At 36.7% G+C, this 26,934-nt stretch overlaps 1 non-coding gene across 1 annotated transcript; it reads right to left on the reverse strand.

Annotated features, from left to right (window-relative positions):
* Positions 1–5,199: 5,199 nt before the first annotated feature.
* LOC140854493 (small nucleolar RNA R71) lies at positions 5,200–5,305 on the reverse strand. The gene has a single exon (XR_012137710.1). It is a non-coding gene; the product is annotated as a small nucleolar RNA R71 (small nucleolar RNA).
* Between the last annotated feature and the right edge of the window lie 21,629 nt (positions 5,306–26,934).

A 26,934-nucleotide genomic window follows, 5' to 3' on the forward strand; every position in this document is an offset into this window, starting at 1 on the left:
AGATCTAATCTGATTTAGATATATGATCCAAACAATCTGATTCTTATACCAGTTGAAGGATCGATTGGCACACCAGATCAGATCGGATTAGAGGCAGCAGAATTTCAAATATTTTTGCTGACCCAGCATGCCATGCATAGATCTAAATCAGATAAATAAAGCAAATATTAAACATAAAATCAGCATGTAATAAAGGTAAGAGGTGATCTGATCATTGAATGTGGGCTGAAGAACACCGCAATTCGATGATCAGTGAATTCGAGGTTCACTGTCTAGCCACGCATGTATTCGATCTCTATAGATATCCACTTGAGCCTAGTCTAAGATGCTTTCTCCTTCTTTAATCCATCTACTCCTAGATGGATTTGTAAGCTCTTTGGTTTGCCTTCGATTTGATATCCGGTAATGCTCCGATCAGCCTCCGATCGTAGCCTTTTCATCTCTTCATATAGAATTGATGGCCTTCGACTCTTCGAACCCACCAGGTGGCTTGTCCAATACCCTTGGATGTGGAAGATGCTTAAAGGTCAGAGGGAGAAAGAGAGATGGTGTGAAGAATTGGAGAGGAGGCATGGTGAATGTTCGGATTAGAACTAAGTTCAAACTGAGCAACAATGCAGCCTTTAAATAAAACTTAATCAAATTAAATACAAAATAGCCACCCAACCACCTTATCCTCTCCATTTTGGTCAACCAAAACTAGATTCTATCTGGTTGTTATCGCCCCCAAAAATAATTTCTCAAATTCGAATTGAAACAATTTAAATTTGAACTTGAATTCAAATCTAAATTCGAATTCAAAAGAAACCATCTCATTCTTATCCATTTCTCTCTCCCTCCCTTATCTGATTTGGGTGACACACACATGGATCCAATCCATGTGGGTGTGCCCCTCTTCTTGGTCAAAGAACATTGGGTGGCGCTAACATTTGACACTCCCATAAACCTAATCTAATTAGGTCAAATTCGAACCTGGGTGAACCAACATGTGGAGCCCAATTTGAGCTTACATCAAATTTGATTAAATCATATCTAATAGGACTCTAATCAAGTAGAAAAAAATAGATTTAACCATGTGCTAGCATAAGTTTCTTAAATCCAAAGTTAGGACTCAATTGATCCAAACCCAATCAGACTACACTTAGTCCAATTATACAATCCTAGATCAATACCCTTGTTTGTGTGATCCCATAAGTCTAATTCTGTTTGGTAGTGAGATGTGTTGTGATTTCTATCACCAACATTATTGAAACTCTTTTCGATGGATTGAAACTCTTTTCAATTTATCCAATTAGAATTATTGATCATCAAAATAATTCTAATTATTTCACAATCCACCAGTGATACCTAGCAAATATAGTGGTAATCCAGCAGAATTGAAAGATGAACCTCTAAGTGCAGTTATCGTGTGATTCGATTCTATTATCATGAGTTCTGACAAGATCAAGATCAAGGTTAACTCATTAAACATCATCATTGTCATATGATAGAATCAATTGATTCGAGTCCGATATGAAATCCAATAGAAATTTTTTTCTATCTTTCACACTGCCATGGCCATGGACTTTTGGATTCAATCTCATGATCTACATAGGACTATTCTTCCACCATCGAGGTCGATAGATCCCATCTTGGTATAATCTAATTCTTACAATGAATATACTGTAGCCAACATATACCTCAAGGCTCCGTATGGTTAGAAGATCGAGTTATGATATAGTCAAACTACAGTACCCTTAGAGTGAATGACCGATGCATCTCAGGTCAAAGAACTAAATACACAACCATAGCTATGAATATATTACTGATGAGAGATAGATTTTTTTATAATTATTTGTAAATAGTCATGCTTAGTACCCTTATTCTTAATAAGCACCTATATTTTCGCTTTGGTGTGTAACACCCCACCCCTAATAATTGGATGGAAGTGCTACACCCCACTCATAAATAAGAGTAAATCCACTCTTAGATAAGGGTAAAGGGAAAAAAACTTAACTAAGAACCTACTCAAAATTAACTTAATTAATATCTTAAGCTATTAATACAAATAACTCTGTTAACTCATCGTTTCTCAAATCAACTTAACACAAATAAAGGATAATGCCAAACCCTCATTTATCACTTCATCATTCTTTTACAGGGTTTACAAGATATACATCACTAACATTTTTTGATTTAAACAATATCCAACATAGAGTACATTCCACAACATAACCCAAAATGAGTATACCTTCCATTAGCTGGTATAAGTAACTTCTATGCTATGCTATAACATCAGAATCTATCCAGAAAAAGAAAATAAACAACATAATGAGACTTTTGTCCCAGTAAATGAAAATCATTATAATAGTGGGAAAACAGAAAAGTACAGCTTATATACTGATAATATCATGTATTATGCATTGCTGGAATAGTATATACACTCCCAGTACTTCCAACTGTAATGCCAATAACAATAAACACTAGTTATTGCAGATAAGCTTTCAACCATTTATGTACTAGCTGGAATAACCCATGTAATCAATTATTCATCCCGAGTGAACATCAAAAGTTAAGAAAAAAGATCATCTTTAGAATACAAGCAACTGTTTTTAACAACTATGCCATGGCACACTTTAATTTCATCAGCAACACATTCGATAAGTGGACCATTCCATTCCTATGGATAGCCTGTGATAAACACTTAATTTAAGTCATTTAAAGCAAAAAATTATATTTAATTTATTTTATTTATTAAGAATTTGATGCTTCTTTTTATGTTTTACAGAAAAGGTGATCGTAGATACAAAGAGTTCGATTCGCAGATTAAAAAGACTCAAATTTGAAGAAAATTGGACTTAAAATAAAATTAAAATAAAAGAAGGATGCATACGGTATTATAGAAAATGAAGATACTATGCAAGAAATCCAAAAAGGATATAGGTGTCATTTTAAAGAAACAAAAGTTTCTTTTTGTAAATCAAAAAGGAGCGTTTCCTAATAGCTAGTGCGGCAGTGCGAGGACAGCAGTGCGGGCGTGCGGCGGTGCGGGCGCGGGCGCGTGGCATGGCGGGTGCACGGAGAGTTGTGCTGGTAGACACAGTGGCGAACAGACGGATGGCAGATGGATCTGAAAATTAAAGGAAAAAAATATAATACTTGGAAATACTTCAAGTGGAAGAATTTGTATTTTCTTTATCTGCTTGTGATCTTTTCATCTCATCCATCCATCTTTTAGTCCTTAGTATTTTCTTTAGTCCCACATCTGAAAATCATGTAAAACTCCTCCCTCTTAACACCTATAAAAAGGCTCTTGTACTCCCATTTGAGGATTATTCCAGAAATCCTTCTAGAGCCTTGCATAGAGGAAGAGAAAGGGACTACTCCATGAGCAGCTAGGCTAGCAGTCTCGAAAGTGGAGAAGAAATTTTGTAACGACACAGAGTGAGTTTATCATTCTAAACTTTCTTGTATTTCTTTATATGCAATAAAGATTATACTTTTTATTTAAATCATCATGAGTTCTTTATTTGCTCTCTTTCATATGCTTTTATTTATGTTTTTCTGTTAGATTAATATTATGACCAACTTTTACTTTTCAGAAACGCGCCGTGATCTACGGATACGGAGCGTGCCGAGGAAAGAAGAGTTATTTACCTAGTACTTTCTGGAGATGCACCGTGATCTATGGGTACGGGGTGTGCCGAAAAAAGATAGGTATTTTTTCTAAGATTAATTATATTTATTTAATTAAAAAAAAAGATACAACTCTACTAGTGCAAAATTAATTCGAAACTCCCGAGCTCTTTATTTTCTAATTACATCAATTTGAAGATAATTTATTTTTTAAATCAAAATAATGCTTCTTTCTTTTATTTTGCAATCTCAACTTAGCCCAAGGTCTCTGAGGATACGATCTCGACTCATCCTACCTACGTAGTGAGTAAAGTTATTTTTGGTGCTATCAACGACTATGCATCAAATTTTGGTACTATTGTCGGGGACCTTGGCACGGTCGAATTAAAAAAAAAAATCACAGACATTTCATAACACTTAATTAAAATAGCATAACCTCAAATATAAAAATTTCTAACTTGATTGGACACCTTGTTTCTTTGCATTGTATCTCCATAATTAACTTTAAGGGCACAACCCATTAACTAAGATAAGGTGGAGATTTGATCACCCTTCCTTGGCCCACAAATCACTCCCTTGCATTTATATAGCCTAGACCTTAATCTAAAATTAATTAGACGTTGACCCTTAAGGATTTTGAGCTCATTAGGACAAGTGACCCTGAGAGTTGAATCAGGTTAGACTTGGTCAGCTAGCTGGTGTCTAGGCAAGTGGTTTGCGGGACGACTAGGCCCGAAGGAAGGTAGTTTTTAATTGATTCCGTTCGCTGACCTGGCCAATTTAATTGGTGTCTAAAAAAAGCAACAGGGGGACTCCCATCAACCTTATACTTATCTGGTCAGTTGGTTGGTCAAGCTCCGACTTGGAGGGCTTGAAGGCTAACTACAATTAGGAGCTGTCTAAAACTAGGGTAACTTTAGGATAGAGAGTCCACTGCATGCTAACTTGATTGTAATTAAAATCTAACCACAACTAATTCTTCTATTAATTTTAGGACTTCTTAGGATCTCTTCTTTAGAACTCTTTTCTCTCTTATCCTCTCCTCTTAATGAAAAAAAAAAAATAATCCTTAACAGACTAGGATAGTCCTACATAGACCTTTTAGTTGCATGTTAGGTCGACGATCACTAAAACTCGACTTGCAACCATGAGACGAAGAATTAGAAAAGACTCTTAGGACTATCCGAGTTAGAAACATGGCTGCACCTGGTGAGGCTAATCCTCCACACTCATTGAGAGAATATTTCACTCCATCTTCATATACCTACTCTCCATGCATTCAAGCACCTCCAGTAGAAGCTACCCAATATAAGATTAAGTCTAGCATTATTCAAATGTTGCCATCATTCTATGGACTTAGTAACGAAGACCCATACAAATACTTGGATGAATTTCTTAAAATTTGTTCCACAGTAAAAATCCAAAACTTCTTCGATGATGCACTTAGGTTGAAACTGTTCCCTTTCTCACTTAAGGACAAAGCCAAGCATTGGTTAAACTCCTTAGACATTATAACCATTTCAACTTAGGAACATTTTCAAAGAGAATTTCTCAAGACATACTTTCTAATTGGAAAAACAAATCAAATTAGAAAAGCTATCACTAGTTTTTCTCAATTGGAGGGTGAACTTTTTCATGAGACATGGGAAAGGTTAAGGGACCTCATTCGTAAATATCCACACCATGCTATCCCTAAATGGCAACTTTGTCAGTATTTTTATGATGGTCTATTGGAGAAATACTGATAAATAGTTGATGCATCATGTGGTGGGACATTCATGCTAAAGAGTGAGGATGAAGCCTGACAGCTCTTTGAAACACTTAGTGAGAATTTTCTACATCATATGTCTGCCACCTCTAGAGAACAACCCATGCTTCAATAAAAAAGAAGTGGAATTTATCAGATTAAAAATATCATGGATATCCACAGTAAGGTAGATGAACTATCCTAAAAATTAGACCGTCTTCTAAATACTGGACAATCTCCGATTCCACCTAACCCAATCCAAGAAGTTTGTGCATTGTATGCAAGTCTGAACTATTTTGTTAGTGAATGTCCAGCCGTACCTCAATTTTCTGAGTTTGTGCACGAGCAGGTTCAGCAAGCTCAAGTCCAACAAGCTCGCAGACCAGGAAACGATCCATATTCGAACACTTATAACCCCGGCTGGAGAAACCATCCAAATTTTTCTTGGAGACCACAACCAGTGGTTGGCCCTGCCGCACCTCGATCTCAATATCAGGACCCAACATATAGGCATGGATCATACCATCAATTTCAAAATGCTCCTCAACCGTCTACTACTGGTCATAGCTCAGCTTTTGAGGAAAAAGTTATGAAAGCACTAGAATGATTAGAAGTCAACACTCAGACCCTTAACTCCCACACACAATCCATTTATAAGCTAGAGACCCAAATAGGTCAACTAGCGACTGCATTCAGTAGGAGGGAAGGAGAAAAATTACCTAGCCAATCCGAGAGCAACCTAAGAGGGCAATTTGTGATTGAGAGCTCTAATACCCCAGAAGCTTTTTCTGAACACGCCAAATCAATCATGACTTTGAGAAGTGGGAAGGTCATTGAACACACTAGTAAAACCAATGAGACCGACCCTAAACCTCTAACCGAAGCCAAATCACCCAAGAATAAGGAGGACCTTAAAAAAGAGAATGAACCAACTGCACCGGAATCATCTTACTTACCTAAAGCCCTATTTTTGGATGCCCTGAAAAGCTCTATTCCTGCAGATAAGAAGGGAGGAAAACTCGATGAGATGTTGGAATTGTTTAAATAAGTCCAAATTAATCTTTCCCTTCTAGATGCAATCAAACAGGTCCCTGCTTATGCTAAATTTTTAAAAGATTTGTACACCCAAAAACATAAATCTAGATCACAAATCCCAAAGAAAGTATGCCTCACTGAATAGGCTAGTTCTATCTTCCAGCATGCCACTCCTCCAAAGCTTAAGGACTCAGGAGCCCCCATCATTTCCTGTGTTATAAGAGATTATCACATTGAAAAAGCTCTTCTGGACATAGGAGCAAGTGTGAATCTTTTATCTAGTTTGGTGTATGAACTTTTTGGATTTGGAGAACTGAAACCCACATCAGTCACACTGCAATTAGCCGACAGATCAATTAAGGAACCACGTGGAATGCTTGAGGATGTCTTGGTCAAGATAGATGAGTTTTACTTTTCAGTTGATTTTCTGATTCTCGACATGAAACTAAGTGGGAACCTAAGATAAATTCCCATTATCTTAGGACGACCCTTCCTAGCTACGGCAAATGCATGCATTAATTGTAGGACAGGAGTTATGGACGTATCATTTGAAACTAAGAAACTGAGACTGAATGTGTTTGGTGCTTCCCAAGGACCATCAATGGATAGTTGCTTCGAAGTAGATACACTAGAAGACATTATAGAAGATGCAACACCCATAATTCTAGCACCAGACCCCTTAGATACTTGCTTGGCTCACTTTGGAGTGTATGACTTTAAGGGATATATGAAAGAAGTTAACACCTTGTTGGATACACCACACGATAAAACCACTCCTCCATAGACAATCAAGTATGAGCCATTGCCCACATTAGCCAGTACACTAATAGTCCCATCTTTAGAATCACCACCTACATTAGAATTGAAACCCCTTCCTGCTACGCTCAAGTATGTATTTTTAGGACCCAATGACACCCTCCCGGCAATCATTGCATCAGACTTGACCCCTAATCAGGAAGCACAATTGGTTGGTATTCTGAAGGAACACAAAGAGGCTATCGGTTGGTCCATTATCGATTTAAAAAGAATTGACCCCTCCATTTGCATGCACCATATTTATTTTGAGACAAATGCCAAACCCCATCGAGATATGCATAGGAGATTGAACCCAAACATGCGTGAAGTAGTAAAGAAAGAGGTGGTAAAGTGGTTAGATGCTGGAATCATCTACCCCATATCCGATAGTAAATGGGTCAGTCCCACTCAAGTAGTACCTAAGAAATCAGGTATTACTACGGTTGAGAATGAAGAAGGTGAACTGCTTCCCACTCGCATATCATCTAGATGGCGAGTATGCATAGATTATAGAAAACTAAATGCCGTTACTAGGAAGGACCATTTTTCATTGCCCTTCATCGACCAAATCTTAGAATGATTAGCAGGATAAAGTTTCTTCTATTTTCTTGATGGTTATTCAGGGTACAATCAAGTACCTGTATTTTCGGATGACCAAGAAAAGACTACCTTCACCTGCCCTTACGGCACCTTCGCTTTTCAGCGTATGCCATTCGGGCTCTGCAATGCACCCGCTACATTTCAATGATGCATACTGGTCATTTTTTCGGATATGGTGGACAAATGTCTTGAAGTTTTTATGGATGATTTTTCTGTGTTTGGAACCACCTTTGAGGATTGTCTCCATAATCTTTCCAAAGTTCTTAAATGGTGTATGGAGACAAATCTCATCCTAAGTTGGGAAAAGAGTCATTTCATGGTACGAAAAAGAATTGTATTAGGACATATTATTTCTGAAAGAGGGATCGAGGTAGATAAAGCCAAAGTTGAGGTCATTTCAAAACTACCACCCCCTACTTCGATCTGACAAATACGATCCTTCTTAGGTCATGCCGGATTTTATAGACACTTCATCAAAGACTTTAGCAAGATTTCAAGATCTTTGTGCAATCTGTTGGCCAAGGACACACCATTTATCTTTGACGAAGATTGTTTGAAAGTATTTAACATATTACGAATAGTCCTGACAACAGCACCCATAATAAAACCCCCTGACTGGTCCATTCCATTTGAGATTATGTATGATGCCTCTGACTTTGCAATAGGTGCCGTCTTAGGCCAAAAAATTAATAAGGAGCCACATGTAATCTATTATGCTAGTAAGACTCTTTCCGATGCCCAATTAAACTACATCACAACAGAAAAAGAGCTACTAGCAGTAGTGTTTGCCCTTGAAAAATTTTGCTTATATCTGTTAGGGTCTAAGGTTCTAGTTTACTCTGATCATGCGGCTCTGAAACATCTCCTCTCAAAGAAAGATACTAAACCGCGTTTGATCAGATGGATCCTTCTTTTACAAGAATTTGATCTAGAAATCTGAGATAAGAAGGATTCCGAGAATGTGGTAGCTGATCACATCTCCAGGATCTTAGTTGAACACATGATAGGCATAGATGAGGTCAAAGAGAAATTTTCTGACGAACAACTTTTTGCAATCTCCTCTAGCCATCCTCCATGGTTTGCCCATATTGTTAATTACTTGTCAACAGGATAGTACCTTCTCACTGGATAAAATAAGAAAAGGATCGATTTTTCTCGCAAATTAAATATTATTTCTGGGAGGAACCTGAACTATACAAATACTATTCTGATCAAATTATTCGCCGTTGTGTCCCCGAGAATGAATTCCAAAGCATTCTCACTTTTTGCCATTCTTCGACATGTGGGGGATATTTTAGTGGAAGAAAAACTGCAGCAAAAGTGATGCAGAGTGGGTTTTATTGGCCAACGCTTTTCAAGGATGCATATGAATTTGGCCGAAGTTGTCTGCAATGTCAGCAAACAGAAAATTTATCCAAGAAGGATATGATGCCACTGACCCCCATTTTAGTAGTAGAAATCTTCGATGTTTGGGGGATTGATTTCATGGGACCTTTTCCAGTCTCGTTTGGATTTGAATATATTCTGGTGGCAGTTGATATGTGTCAAAATGGGTGGAGGCAATAGCTACATGGACTAATGATAATAAAGTTGTAACTAGTTTTATCCAACGAAACATCATTAGTCGATTTGGCTTCCCAAGGGTGATCATTAGTGACGGGGGGACTCATTTTATGAATAAACATTTTGAAGCACTTATGAAAAAATATAATATTACACACAAAGTGGCCACACCATATCACCCCCAAACTAATGGTCAGGTAGAGGTGTCAAATAGGGAGATTAAACATATCCTAGAAAAGACGGTTAGGCCCGATAGAAAGGATTGATCTCTTCGCTTAGATAATACATTATGGGTTTACCGCACAGCTTTTAAAACCCCTATCGGTATGTCACCCTACCGACTAGTTTATGGCAAAGCTTGCCATCTGTCGGTTGAATTAGAACATCGTGCACTCTGGGCCATATGAATGTTTAATTTTAACATGAAGAATGCAGGTTCTAATCGAAGGTTGCAAATCAATGAACTGGAAGAACTTCGAACGATGCATACGAGAGTTCATGAATTTACAAGGCTCGAACCAAAGTATTTCATGACAAATATATCTCTAGAAAATTATTTGAGCTAAATCAAAAGGTATGGCTTTTCAATTTCAGGTTACATCTTTTTTTCGATAAACTTCGATCCCGATGGGATGGACCTTTCATTGTCACACAAATATTCTCACATAGAGCAATTGAAATTTATGACCCCCGAAATGGCAATACATTTAAGGTAAACGATCAACATCTGAAGCCATATGCAAATGAAATTGCACATAAAGAACGAATCGACACCATCTACCTGTGTGATCCACTTTATAATGAATAATAAACTTGACGTCTGGCTGAAGACGTAAAACTTAACGCTTATTGGGAGGCAACCCAATGATTTTATATTTTTTTTACTTTACTGCAGCTGCAGGAATTTAGAACAAGAGCCTATTAATCAATGAAGCTATCTTCAACTTTCGAAGCAAAATTATCTCAGGTGCACTCTCTCCTTTTATTTTCTTTGCTTTCCTACTCCATTGAGGACAATGTAGATTAAGTTGGAGGGGGGAAGGAAATTAATCAAATCCTCGAGTATGGTCAGAAATAATTAGTTTTGTGTATCCGAATGTTATTTTGATTAAGAGTCAATTAGGCATCCTAATCAATGAATGATTAACGGTCAAGATAATTTTAGAGATACTGAGGAATAAATTATTAAGAAAATCTAATGAATGGTAGGGTTTAGACTAGACCAAATTTTAGGAGTGATTCTACAACCCTCTTCTTACTGATCTCAATAAAGAATCTGCTTCATGAGAGATTGGGTGGAAAGGTCGAGGTATGCAAAAATTTTTTTAAAAATTTTATTTAAAAAATAATAATAATAGTAGATAATAAGGAAACTAAATTGCAAGAAGATAATAAACCTCTCTCACATTAAGTTAAAGGATTTAAAGAGTAAAGTAGGGAGTTGGTGAAAGAAAAGCTCTTAAAATTTTTTTAGTTAATACTCAGCCACTAATTGGGTCAAATTGATAATCCAATGAAGTATCTCTTTAATGATCTGACCAGGTATAATCTACCTTTTGGGATGCCTAACCTAACTTTTTATTCAAGATCGAGTCGGTACACAATGCTGATATATCTATTTTACTCGAGGACGAGCAAAATTCAAGTTGGGAGGTGTAATAAATATTTAATTTAAGTCATTTAAAGCAAAAAATTATATTTAATTTATTTTATTTATTAAGAATTTGATACTTCTTTTTATGTTTTACAGGAAAGGTGATCGCCGATATAAAGAGTCTGATTCGCAGATCAAAAAGACTCAAGTTTGAAGAAAATTGAACTTAAAATAAAATTAAAATAAAAGAAGGATGCATACAGTATTATAGAAAATGAAGATACTATGCAAGAAATCCAAAAAGGATATAGGCATCATTTTAAAGAAACAAAAGTTTCTTTTTGTAAATCAAAAAGGAGCATTTCCTAACAGCTAGCGCGGCGGTGCGGGCGCAGGCGCGCGGCATGGCGGGTGCGTAGAGAGTTATGCTGGCGGACACAGTGGCGAATAGACGGATGGCAAATGGATCTAAAAATTAAAGAAAAAAATATAATACTTGAAAATACTTCAAGAGGAAGAATTTGTATTTTCTTTATCTGCTTGTGATCTTTCCATCTCATCCATCCATCTTTTAGTCCTTAGTATTTTCTTTAGTCCCACATCTAAAAATCATGTAAAACTCCTCCCTCCTAACACCTGTAAAAAGGCTCTTGTACTCCCATTTGAGGATTATCTCAGAAATCCTTCTAGAGCCTTGCATAGAGGAAGAGAAAGGGACTACTCCATGAGTAGCTAGGCTAGCAGTCTCAGGAGTGGAGAAAAAATTTTGTAACGACACAGAGTGAGTTTATTGTTCTAAACTTTCTTATATTTCTTTATATGCAATAAAGATTATGCTTTTTATTTAAATCATCATGAGTTCTTTATTTGCTCTCTTTCATATGCTTTTATTTATGCTTTCCTGTTAGATTAATATTAGGATCAACTTTTACTTTTCGGAGATGCGCCGTGATCTACGGGTATGAGGCGTGTCGAAAAAAGAAGAGTTGTTTATCTAGTACTTTTTGAAGACGCACCATGATTTACGGATACGGGATGTGCCAAGAAAAGATAGATATTTTTTCTAAGATTAATCGCATCTATTTAATTAAAAAAAAAAGATACAACTCTACTAGTGCAAAATTAATTCGAAACTCCCGAGCTCTTTATTTTTTAATTACATCAATTTTAAGATAATTTATTTTCTAAATCAAAACAACGCTTCTTTCTTTTATTTTGCAATCTCAACTTAGCCCAAGGTCCCTGAGGATACGATCTCGATTCATCCTACCTATGTAGTGAGTAGAGTTATTTTTAGTGCTATCAACGACTACGCATCAGCCTGCTTGACCATTTGTCTCACCATAGGCAGTACTCTTTCGCCACAAGCTTATCACCATAGGCAATACTTTCCCACCATAGGTGTGCTATACATTAGTAAACCCCATCGGGTACATCATTTTACCACAATCATAATACATCACCACAGGCATGTTTGTTCCACCACAGGCACAATACCTTGCCATAGGCATACCAATTTCTGCCACAGGCTCACCACAGGCATACTAGCTTTGCTACAGGTATCCTTATCTCGTCACAGGCATAGCCACAAGCATCATTACATTACTACAGACATAGCCACAGATACATTTCTAATATTGACTAGTTGATTAAACTCACTACATTAAGACCACCATGGCATAGTATGGCACCCCCCATAGCTTGACTACTCCTATGGGCGATTTGCTGAAAATATACTCATACTTACATACAATACAATACAATAATTTAAAGATATCTCAAAAACTAATATGCTGATACCAACAATTTCATGCCATAAATACTTTGCTATTTAGTCCATCTTTACATATATGTTGCTTAATATGCTCATGTTGATGCCATGCTAATGATAGTGCTATTTTTGATGCAAGAAAGCTGAATTCCCATAAATATGTATGTATACTTTGAATATCATATCAAAATCATTTATTTTCTGTTCCCATAATTGTTTATATAATCGTATGTGCTGTGGGATAATAAGAAACTAATTCTCCTTTCATAGTAATCCATTTTCATATCAAAATACAAGGAAAACACCACTATGAGTAGGAATTCACTTACATCTTAAGGCTGCTAGGTCACCTTGATGCTTAACATATCCAACCCACACCTTTGAATCCTCTTTTTTTTCCTAAAAAATTGATATATGCTGATTAATACCTTATTAACATGATGCACAAACATAAGAACATATACTTTGCTTCCTTAAGCTTATTTCTTAGGTTTCTCTAATCTTTTTTTTTTATTCAATTCTGTTTTGCCCTGATTAGGGTTAATTAAGCCTTAACATAACTTAGGAATTCCAGCAAATTAACTATATTTCATTTCCATAATTCATTTCCAATTTAGCTAATACTATTTTAACTTATTTTCTGAATTATTTCAAACTAGTTCTCTGATTTCAGAAAATTATAGCTGCAATTACTTCTTAGTTCAAGTTTAGATCCATACTTTACCTCATCAAACATCAAATCTGATTGCTCTTACTCAAAGTTCAATCTAAATCTAATTTAGAGATAGGAATTCTTACCTCAAGTGATTCAAAACTTTGATGCCATTAACCAGCTCCTTTCTTTTCACCATCAACCCTCTTTCCTTCCTTTTAAAAGAAGTCATCATTTATTCTTTTTTTTTTTCTCCAGCTGAATTCCTCTTAATTCTGATTGGGAACACTCTCTTCTCCAACACCTCTCCCACTCTAGCTCCTCTATTTCTGCTAGGAATCAGAATAGCAACAAGAGAACCGATGGAAGGAGGTGAATACTCTTGAATATAAATATTTAAAGAATTAGATTGCTAGGTGTCAATCCCATGAATTAGCCACCCATTTACTTGGTTTTCTAATCATTTATTTAAGTTAAAACAACTGCTGAGTAATGTCCTTAAAAATTCTTTTGAAATCTCAAAGTCCAGCCATTCAGTGAACCCCCACCGCTCAATCCTTCCCATACAGTTAGCCGACTCACCCTGAGATTGAGCCGACGTAGTTCAACTTAGTCGACTCAGTTCACAACTAGGTCGACTAACTGGCGTTCCATCATAGATTATTTGATACCCTTTCTGTTCTTTATGACTTAGCTAACCTATTTTTAAATTGAGTCAACCCAGTATCCTAGGGTTTTGAAATTATTTTAAATCATCAACTTATACTTCAAAATTAACACCCACATCACTCCTATCTAAGGATCCTTCCAATATCCTTTGTTCCATGCTAAATAACCATCAAAATTTTATTTTTAATACCATTGCTATTGATCCCACCTCTTCAATCATTTTTCTTCTAAATTAACAATTAGAGTTATGCTTCACTATTACTAATCAATTAAGATTCAAATTCTCAAGTACATCACATTCTTAGCTCGGGATGTTACAATTCTCCCATCCTTTAAAGAATTTCATCCTCAAAATTCGATTACCCCTCTGATCTGAATATTTGCTTTTCCTTTCACCCTTTTTCTTCTCCATTCTTTTTCATTTTTTTCTTCTCCTTTCTTTTGGCTATCTGATAACAATACATGCAACTAATTATGCTATGGTTATGCTTATGCCATGCACTACCTTTTCAAGATTCTGGCACTAAACATGCTGATATTCAAGGGCCTTCTTACTTTACTCCTTGCATTTATGCTAGTCAACCAAAGTAGAACTTACTATTTGACCAACATGCCAACCTTTATAATGACATACATAATTATACTAACACTTTAACACATGAATGCCACTTTGAATTCTACAACATAGACTAATACTTGAATAAGGTTAAATGCTTAAGCTCATTTTGAATAATACTAAATCATAGCATTCTAATTTTCTGTAATCCCCATTGCTTTATTCAACTTGGCTACCATCAACTTCCAACTTATGAGACTCATTCTCTCCCATTTAGAGATATTTGCTCAACTTATGCTTGTTAACCAAAATATTCTCTTCTTAAACTGAGCAGGAGTATGATAGCTGAACAGAGTTTCGCTAGCATCTTGTGCTCCAGATCACCAGCTACTAGTAACCGTGTTCATCTAGCATAGCTTGCCATAATTCACATCATTATACCTCGATCTGTAGAGAAATTTGCAATCTTATCTATCTCAAAGGTTTGCATATAATCAGAGATTCATAATTTTCACCCCACCTCTATTGCGCTACTCTGATCTACTCCAATATTGAATTAATTACCAACCCCTTTGAATACATAACTTGCACCTTGATAGGCTTGATTCCTTTTTCAACACACTAAGATATTCAATATTTTCATACCACTTAAATCATAATCTCAAATGATCATGAACCTTGGCTCTCTTCCAATTGATCATAAACCTTTGCTTTATAGGCCCATACAATCTATTAACCTTTGCTCTAAATGACAAATTATTCTAACATAATTCCAAATGATCCTAAAACCTTGCTCTGATACCACCTATGTAACACTCCACTTCTAATTATCGGATGGAAGTGCTACACCCCACCCTTAAATAAGAGTAAATCCACCCTTAGATAAGAGCAAAGAGAAAAAAACTTAATAAAATAACTCTGTTAATACAATTAATATCTCAAGCTGTTAATACAAATAACTCTGTTAACTCATCATTTCTCAAATCAACTTAACACAAATAAAGGATAATGCCAAACTCTCATTTATCGCTTCATCATTTTTTTACAGGGTTTATAAGATATACATCACTAATATTGTTTGATTTGAACAATATCCAATATTGAGTACATTTCAAAACATAACCCAAAATAAGTATCCATCCATTAGCTGATATAACCAACTTTTATGCTATGCTATAACACCAGAATCTGTCTAGAAAAAGAGAATAAACAACATAATGAGACTTTTGTCCCAGTGAGTGAGAATCCATATAACAGTGAAAAATAGAAAAGTACACCTTATATACTTATAATATCATGTATCATGCACAGCTGAAATAGTATATACACTCCCAGCACTTCCAACTATAATGCCAACATCAATAAACACTACTTACTGCTGATAAGCTTTCAACCATTTATGTACTAGCAGGAATAACCTATGTAATCAATTATACATCAAGATTGAACATCAAAAGTTAAAAAAAAGGATCATCTTTAGAATACAAGCAACTGTTATTGACAACTACGCCATGGCACACTTTCATTTCACTAGCAACACATCCATAGATAGATCATTCCATTCCCATGGGCAGCCTTTTTATCATGTATCTCATCACAGACAGTACTCTTTCATCACAGGCTTATTACCATAGACAGTACTTTCTCGCCATAGACGTGCTATATGTTAGTAAACTCCACCAGATACATCATTTTACCACAATCATAATTTATCATCACAGGCATGCTTGTTCCGCCACAGGCACAATACCTTACCACAGGATATCAATTTCGACCACAGGCTCGCCATTGGCATACTAGCTTCGCTACAGGTATCCTTACCTCGTTACAAGCATAACCACAAGCATCATTACGTTGCTATAGGCATAGCCACAGGCATATTTCTACCATCAACTAGTTGATTAGACTCACTGCATTGAGACCACCATGGCACAGTACGGCACACCCCATAGCTTGACTACTCCTATGGGTTTCTACTAAAAATATACTCATACTTGCATACAATACAATACACTAATTTAACAATATCTCAAAACTAATATGCTAATACCAACAATTTCATGCCATGAATACTTTGCTATTTAGTCCATCTTTACATATATGCTGTTTAATATGCTCATGTTGATGCCATGCTAATGATAGTGCTATTTTTGATGCAAGAAAGCTGAATTCCTATAAATATGTATGTATACTTTGAATATCATATCAAAATCATTCATTTCCTATTCCCATAATTATTTATATAACCGTATGTGCTGTAGGATAATAAAAAACTAATTCTCCTTTCATAGTAATCCATTTTCATATCAAAATACAAGGAAAACATCATGATGAGTAGGAAGTCACTCGCCTCTTAAGTCTGCTAGGTCACCTTGATGCTTAACATATCCAAGGCACCCCTTTGAATCCTCTTTTCATTTCCTATAGAATTGATACATGCTGATTAATACCTTATTAACATGATGCACAAACATGAGAACATATACTTTGCTTTCTTAAGCTTATTTCTTAGCTTTCTCCAATCCTTTTCTTTATTCAATTCTATTTTGCCCTGATTAGGATTAATTAAGCCTTAACATAACTTAGGAATTCTAGCTAATCAACTGCATTTCATTTCCATAATTCATTTCCAATCCAGCTAACACTATTTTAACTTATTTACTGAATTATTTCAAACTAGATTTCTGATTTCAAAAATTACAATAGCAATTACTTCTTAGTTCAAGTTTAAATCCATGCTTTACCTCATCAAACATCAAATCTGATTCTTACTCAAAGTTCAATCTAAATCTAATTTAGAGATAGGAATTTTTACCTCAAGTGATTCAAAACTTTGCTACCATTAGCCAGCTCCTTTCTTTTCACCATCAGCCCTCTTTCCTTCCTTTTAAAAGAAGTCATCATTTTTTTATTTTTTTTCTCCAGCTAAATTCTTCTTAGTTCTGATTGGAACACTCTCTTCTCCAACCCCTCTTCTACTCTATCTCCCTGTTTCTGTTAGAAATCAAAATAGCAACAAGGGAACTGATGGAAGGAGGTGAATACCCTTGAATATAAATATTTAAAGAATTAGATTGCTAGGTATCAATCCCATGAATTAGCCACCCATTTATTTGGTTTTCTAGCCCTTTATTTAAGTTAAAATAGCTGCTGTGTAACTCCTTAAAAATACTAATCCCAAAGTCCAGCCATTCAGCAGAACCCCCACCGCTCAAACCTTCCGCACAGTTAGCCGACTCACCCTGAGACTGAGCCGACCCAGTTCAATTTAGTCGACTTAGTTCAAAATTAGGTGACTAATTGGCATGCCACCATAGATCCTTTAATATGCTTTCTTTCTCTGTGACTGAGCCAACCCATCATTAAATTGAGTTGACCTAGTCCCCTGAGATTCTGAAATTATTTTAAATTATCAACCTATACTTCAAAATTAACACCCGCATCACTCCTATCTAAGGATCCTTCAAGTATCCTTTGTTCCATGCTAAATAACCATCAAAATTTTATTGTTAATACCTTTGCTATTGATCCCACCTCTTCAATCATTTTCTTTCTAAATAACAATTAGAGTTATGCTTCACTATTACTAATAAATTATGATTCAAATTCTCAGTACATCGAATTTTTGGTTGGAATGTTACAATTCTCCCCTCCATTAAAGAATTTCATCTTCAAATTTGGTTACCCCTCTGATCTGAATATTTGCTTTCCTTTCATCCTTTTTCTTCTCCATTCTTTTTCTTTCTTTTCTTCTCCTTTCTTTAGCTATCTGATAACATTACATGCTACTAATTATGCTATGGTTATGCTCATGCCATGCACTACCTTTTAAGATTTTGGCACTAAACATGCTAATATTCAAGGGCCTTCTTACTTTACTCCTTGCATTTTTGCTAGTCAACCAAAGTATAACTTACTATTTGACTAACATGCCAACTTTTATAATGACATACATAATTATACTAACACTTTAACACATGAATGCCACTTTGAATTCTATAACATAGACTAATACTTGAATAAGTTCAAATGCTGAAACTCATTCTGGATAACACTAAATCATAGCTTTCTTATTTCCTCTAATCTCCGTTGCTTTATTCAGCTTGGCTACCATCAATTTCCAACTTATGAGACTCATTCTCTCTTATCACAAGAACTATCAGCCATTTAGAGATATTTGCTCAACTTATGCTCATTAGCCAAAATATTCTCCTCTTAAACAGAGTAGGAGTATGATAGCTGAATAGAGTTCTGCTAGCTCTTGTACTCCAGATCACAAGCTACTAGTAACTCTATCTATCTAGCATAACTTGCCACAATTCACATCATTATACCTTAATCTGTAGAGAAACTTACAATCTTAACTATCTCAAAGGTTTGCATATAATCAGAGAATCATAATTTTCACCATGCCTCTACTGTGCTACTCTGATCTACTCCAATATTGAATTAATTACCAACCCCTTTGAAAACATAACTAGCACCTTGATTCTTTTTTCAACACATTAAGATATTCGATTGTTTTCATACCACTTAAATCATAATCTCAAATGATCATGAACCTTGGCTCTCTTCCAATTGATCATAAACTTTGCTCTATAGGCCCATACAGTCTATTAAACTTTGCTCTGAATGACAAATTATTCTAACATAATCCCAAATGATCGTGAAACCTTACTTTGATACCACCTATGTAATACCCCACCGCTAATTATCAGATGGAAGTGTTACACTCCACCCTTAAATAAGAGTAAATCTACCCTTAGATGAGGACAAAGAAAAAAAAATTAACTAAAAATCTGCTCATAATTAATTTAATTAATATCTCAAGCTACTAATACAAATAACTCCGTTAACTCATCATTTCTCTAATCAACTTAACACAAATAAAGGATAATGCCAAACTCTTATTTATCGCTTCATCATTCTTTTATAGGGTTTATAAGATATACATCACTAACATTTTTTTATTTGAATAATATCCAACATAGAGTACATTCCAAAATATAACCCAAAATAAGTATCCCTTCCATTAGCTGATATAACCAACTTTTATGCTGTGCTATAACACCAAAATCTATCTAGAAAAAGAGAATAAACAACATAATGAGACTTTCATCCCAGTGAGTGAGAATCTATATAATAGTAGAAAAATAAAAAAGGAAGCTTATATATTTATAATATCATGCATCATGCATCGCTGGAATAATATATATGCTTCCAGCACTTCAACTATAATGCCAATAACAATAAACACTACTTACTGCTGATAAGCTTTCAACCATTTATGTACTAGCAGGAATAACCCTGTAATCAATTATACATCAAGAGTGAATATCAAAAGTTAAGAAAAAGGATCATCTTTAGAATACAAGCAACTGCTATTCACAACTATGCCATGGCATATTTTCATTTCATCAGCAACACATCCCATAGGGGACCATTCCATTCCTATGGGCAGCCTACTTTACCATTTACCTCACCACAACAGTACTCTTTCATCGTAGGCTTATCACCATGGACAGTACTTTCTCACCACAGGTGTGCTATATATTAGTAAATCCTATGGGTACATCATTTTATCACAATCATAATTTATCACCACAAGCTTGCTAGTTCCACCACAGGCACAATATCTTGCCACAGGCATACCAATTTCTATAGGCTCCCACAAGCATACTAGCTTCACCACAGATATCCTTACCTCATCACAGACATAGCCACAAGCATCATTACGTTGCTACAGGCATAGTCATAGACATATTTCTATCATCGACTAGTTGATTAGACTCACTACATTAAGACCACCGTGGCATAGCATGGCACATCCCATAGCTTTACTACTCCTATGGGTGATCTGCTGAAAACATACTCATACTTGCATACAATACAATATAGTAATTTAAAAATATCTCAAAAACTAATATGCTGATACAATAATTTCATGCCATGAATACTTTGCTATTTAGTCCATCTTTACATATATGCTGTTTAATATGCTCATGTTGATGCCATGCTAATGATAGTGCTATTTTGATGCAAGAAAGCTGAATTCCCATAAATATGTATGTATACTTTGTATATCATATCAAAATCATTCATTTCCTGATCCCATAATTGTTTATATAACCGTACATGCTGTAGAATAATAAGAAACTAATTCTCCTTTCATAGTAATCCATTTTCATATCAAAATATAAGGAAAACACCACTATTAGCAGGAATTCACTCATCTTTAATGGCTGCTAGGTCACCTTGATACTTAACATATCCAAGGTGCCCCTTTGAATCATCTTTTCTTTTCTTATAGAATTGATACATGCTGATTAATACCTTATTAACATGATGCACAAACATGAGAACATATACTTTGCTTTTTTAAGCTTATTGCTTAGCTTTCTCTAATCCTTTTCTTTATTCAATTCTATTTTACCCTGATTAGGGTTAATTAAGCCTTAACATAACTCAAAAATTTTAGTAAATCAACTATATTTCATTTTTATAATTCATTTCCAATTCAGGTAACACTATTTTAACTTATTTACGAAATTATTTCAAACTAGTTTTCTGATTTCAAAAAATTACAGCAGCAATTACTTCTTAATTCAAATTTAAATCCATACTTTACCTTATCAAACATCAAATCTGATTGCTCTTACTCAAAGTTCAATCTAATTTAGAGATAGAAATTCTTACCTCAAGTGATTCAAAACTTTGCTGTCATTAACCAGCTCCTTTCTTTTCACCATCACCCCTCTTTCCTTCCTTTTAAAAGAATTTGTCATTTTTTTTTCTCTCTAGCTAAATTCTTCTTAATTCTGACTGGGAACACTCTCTTCTCCAACCCCTCTCCCACTCTATCTCTTTTGTTTCTACTAAAATTAGATTAGCAACAAGGGAATCGATGGAAGCAGGTGAATATCCTTGAATATAAATATTTAAAGAATTAGATTGCTAGGTGTCAATCCCATGAATTAGCCACCCATTTACTTGGTTTTCCAACCTTTATTTAAGTTAAAATAGCTACTGAGTAACCTCCTTGAAAATACTTTTAAAATCTCAAAGTCCAGTCATTTAGCAGAACCCCAACCGCTCAAGCTTTCCTGCACAGTTAGCCAACTCATCCTGAGATTGAGCCGATCCAGTTCAACTTAACTGACTCAGTTCAAAATTAGGTCAACTAACTGTGTTCTACCACAGATCCTTTGATATGCTTTCTGTTCTCTGCAACTGAGCTGACCCATCCTTAAATTGAGTTGACCCAATCCCTTAGGGTTCTGAAATTGTTTTAAATCATCAACCTATACTTCAAAATTAACACCTGCATCACTCCTATTTAAGGATCCTTCTAATATCCTTTGTTCCATGCTAAATAACCATCAAAATTTTTTTTAATACCATTGCTATTGATCCCACCTCTTCAATCATTTTCTCTTTTAAATTAACAATTAGAGTTATGCTTCACTATTACTAAGCAATTAAGATTCAAATTCTCTAGTGCATCACATTCTCAATTCGGGATGTTACACGATGTCTCTACACCGTAAATTCAAGACTTATCTATCTAAAGAAAGCGATCATATGACAATCTTCTGAATCGATCACCATTTCTATGATGATCTACGATCGAAAGTAATTTATGAGTTAACTAAGATTAGCACATCTCAAATTCTCAATTTTGAGAATATTTGTTATCATACCCATTAACTCAATTGATAATTCACAACACTATAAACATAATGTGAATTAAAATAATCTAATTTTATTAATATTAAAATTAATTTATAAATTATGCCCTAAGAGTGTTTTACAATGTTAGTCAATTGACTCTTAGGACATACATCTAACAGTAGTGACTTCTGCAGCAAACACATCTTTCCCTCTAACCCCGACTCTTTGAACCCTTGTGGCTGCTCCATATATATGCTCTCCTTTAGATTTTTATGGAGGAAGACTGTTTTGACATCCATCTACTATAGCTCCAGATCTTGAGCTACTATGATGCTCAATAGTATCTGAATGGATGTATGCCTGACGATCGAGAGAAGATTTCACTGAAGTCAATGTCTTCCTTCTGGGAGTATCCTTTGGTCTCCAATCTCTCCTTATACCTGATCCCTTCCTGCTCCGAAGGCCCCTCCTTGCATTAGAAGACCTATTTGCATCCAATGGGTCTCCTCCTTGGCAGTAGCACCAACCATCAAGTCTGATTCTTATGGAGTGACTGCATCTCCTTGGACATCACCTAAACCCAGCTATCTCTGTCATAGCTCTCCACTACCTCTTCATAGGTATACGGATCTCCATTTGCAGTCACCAGGGTATAAGAAATAGACTCTTCAAGCCGTACCATTTTGGTTGCTGCACGTTCTCTTGGGCTTGTATAGTGCAACCCCGATGTCCGTCTTGGGTCCTACTTGATCCTGTTGACCCTCTTGACTTCTACCTCCTATCTCAACCCTCTCTACATGTGGAGACACCTTTGGTGAGTACTCCACCTAAATACTTAGTCCTCCAAATACACCTACAAAAGAAAAATAGTATAGGAGATTAGCTATCCATCGCTGCTCGCCTAGACTTCCTACGCTCCTACTGTTCTTCCATGCCTCCTTGCCTTTGGAGAACCGAGCTCTCATCGAAGATCCCATCTTTACTGATGATGGTCTTCTTCTCCAAGGGATCCCATAGTCAGTATCCCTTCACACTATGCGGATCATCTAGGAGCGTCATCTTCTTCGATCTGGCATCCAATTGCTCCACACACCCGCAGCAATGTGCACATAGGCCGTGCACCCAAATACCTTAAGGTGGCCCAACTCCACCTTCTACCTAGATCACTTCTCCTCAGGAATCCCTCCATCTAGTCTGGTATGAGGTGATTAATTCATCAGGTAGCATGCTGCATCGACTGTATCCAGTCAAAATACCTTGGAAAGTCCTGCTTACAGCCTCATGCATTTTGCTTTCTCCAGGACAGTCCTATTCATCCTTTCGGCCATCTCATTTTGCTGTAGAGTTTTCTTCACTGTGAAATGCCTTTGGATGCTGTACTCCTCACAGAACACCTAAAACTCTCTACTGGTGAACTCTCCATCATTATTTGATCTCAAGCACTTAACACTGTGCCCTTGCTCCTTCTCCACCTCGGCCTTCCATACCTTAAACTTGGAGAAGACATCTGACTTTTTTCTCAAGAAGTAGACCCACACCTTTCTTGAAAAGTCATCAATCAGTATCAAGAAGTACTTGGCCCCATTCCTGGCCAAGATAGGTGCTGGTCCCTACACATCTATGTGAATAAGCTCCAATGGGGTAGCACTCCTAGCTGTACTGATGGCAAACTGAACCCTCTTTTATTTGCTCATCTGCCACGACTCACAAACCTCTGAAACACCACCTTCCATGTCTGAATCATCCTATGCCTGCTCAGCTCTTGTATCCCTAATCCCCCATGTGGCCCAGGCAGTAGTGCCATAATCGATACAGTCCTGTTGATCCTGTGCCGCAGTCATCGTATCGAAATCCTCAGTCACAACTGAACCTTCCAACTTGTAAAGATTATTCTCTAACTTTCTTCCTCTCATTACTACCATGGCCCATTGGAGATATTCAGTAGTCCACTACTGGCATGATTGCTAAAGCTACAGCCATTCCTCTCCTGATAGTCTGGTGATACCAAGTTCTTCTTTAATTCTAAAACATGCTTCACATTAGTGAGGATCCATACCATCACATCAAACATCCACACTCGAACTGTTCCTATGCCAGCAACCTTGCATGGGTGGTCATCTCCTAGTGTCATGCTCTCCTCATTCATCTTGGTGTATATAGCGAACTAGGACTTATTTGGGGTGTAATGATGTGAAGAGGCTGAGTTTAATATCCATACCTTTGTGCCACTCCTATGACCATCCAACACAACCAAGAGGTCATCCTCCACCTCACGATCAGCCACCATACTCAATGAATCAGCTGCTGCTCTTTCTCCTTGCTTCTTCTTTCAAAGCAGACAGTCCCGCTTGAAATGACCAATCTCATTGCACTTGAAGCATTTAACTTCCTTCTTGCTCTTTCGAAACTTTGACCATCCTCTTGACTTGCTTCTATGCCATCCTCTTCTCGATCTCTTTCCTATGGCTAAACCTTCTTAGGGAACACCTTCCTTGGTCAACCTCTCTCTCTGCTCATTGGATCGAAGCATCGAGACAATGTCCTTGTAATTCAAAGTCTCCTTCCCATAGAGTAGTGTCATCACCAAGGGATAAAAAGATTGGGGTAATGAGCACAGCAACAGCAATGATCGGTCCTTCTCTTCTAACTTCACCCCAAATTCAACAACTTACTGATTTGATCGAATTTTTGGATGTGAATGACTACATTCCTATCTTCCTGCATCTGAAGGCTGTAGAGCCGCTTCTTTAATATCAGCTTATTGCACATATTCTTTCCCATGTATAGGATGTGTAATTTCAATCAAAGCCCCTTTGGGGTCTTCTCTTCCAACATCGAATACAGGGCCGAGTCAGCCAAGCATTCTCTGATGGCTGAATATGCCCTCTTTGCTAGAGACATCCATTATAGGTCCGACAATCCGTCTGGCCTCTCCTCCAAAGTCAGATCTAATTCATGCTGGACTAGTAGATCTTCTACTCGAACCTTCCATATGGAGAAACTCCCCTTCCTATCAAACTTTTTGAAATCAACCTTGATGCTACTCCCCATAGCTGGATCCACACCACCAACATAGCACAAAACCCAAGATAGATCTGAAAGTAGCTTGACTAAAGATTGCTGAAACTTCAACCTTTGAAGATCTTCTTCCTTCTGACTTGATTCCTTTCTTCCCCACGAACTAGTGCTCTGATACCAATTGTTAGACCTTAGCCCCTAACCAACTTTTTAAAAGATAATTACCTACGAAAAGGCGAGGTTTATTAGTCTTTATTAACCACACAAAATCCTGCATCTCTGAGTAGATCCGCATTAAGTCAGATCATCCTCATGTGGCAGGCTGGGTGGTCAGTTTTATTTAATCCTTACCAACCCACAAGACTTGTTGCCACATCATCACCACCCCCTGGCTATCATCAGCCACCTCCTGGCCATCATCAGCACCCTCTGACTGGCAACCTCTCCTTGGGTCCCCTCGGGTGTGTGCTGGCACATGGCCGACAATCTCCCCCCAACAACACCTAAGGGGTCTGTCAGATTTTGAACCTACAATCTCACTCTGATACCAACTATTATGAAAATCAGATCGTGTAGGGACACCTGAGATTAATCAGTGAACCAAGAAATCTAGAGATCAAGGATGCCTAAGGCATGCGAGAGAAGGACAAAGAGAGTAAAGACGGCTAGGGTTTTTGGAAAAAAAAGCTATCATCATTCACTGTATTTTTTCTTGATCTAATTACATTGTATATATACCTATACAAAAGGGTCAAGCCCGATGCTCAACAAAACTCTGAATAGCTAACCTGATGTGATGTACATTTCGAGCCTATGTATACCCATGTCTCACATGCACATATCTTTTTGGACTTAATCCCAGTCCAAATAATAGGTTAACTTTTAAGACCTCTCAAACCAAGGCCTTAAGTCACATAGGACCAAATCCGATCCTAAACCCAAACAGACATCCTGTACAATTTTAGCCTATGAACAAGGTCGACTAAGTGGTAGAGTGAGTCGTTCAGCCCCTTAAGACCTCTCAAACTAAGGTCTTAAGTCATATAGGACCAAACCCAATCCTAAACCCAAACAGACATCCTATACAACTTCAGCCCACGGACGAGGTCGACTCAATTGAGATTGAGTCGACTCACTCTGCCACTTAGTCGACTCATGCTAGGACTGAGTCAATTAAGATCTCTGCTGCCCATTGACTCTTGAAAGTGCACTTTTCTATTTGGCCATAGGTTAGTCGACTCATCTGTGACTGAGTCGACTCACTTGGGACTGAGTCGACTCACAGAGGTATTGAGTCGACTCTTCTGCATGTTGGCCAGACATCCCAAAAATACCTATTTCTGTCTAGCTCCTTCTCTGAGATATAGTGACCCACTCTGAGACTGGATCGACTCACTTTGAACTTAGTCGATCCAGTCTCAGAGTGAGTCGACTAAGATGCTAAATCTACTGTTATTTGTCTAGCTTCCTTCTCTGACTGGCCTCCTTATTTCTCTGAGGCTTGGAAGCACCACACCAGATTCTACACTAATTGTAGTTGACCCAACTAGAATTGAAGAAGCGGCAGGAAAAGAGTTGTGCAATGCAATGAATAAAGAGCTTATGGCAATTCAAAAGAATGAAACATGGGAGCTAGTAGACTTACCTA

Source organism: Elaeis guineensis, unplaced genomic scaffold, assembly GCF_000442705.2.
Source record: "Elaeis guineensis isolate ETL-2024a unplaced genomic scaffold, EG11 Super_Scaffold_31900, whole genome shotgun sequence".
Taxonomy (NCBI): Eukaryota; Viridiplantae; Streptophyta; class Magnoliopsida; order Arecales; family Arecaceae; genus Elaeis; species Elaeis guineensis.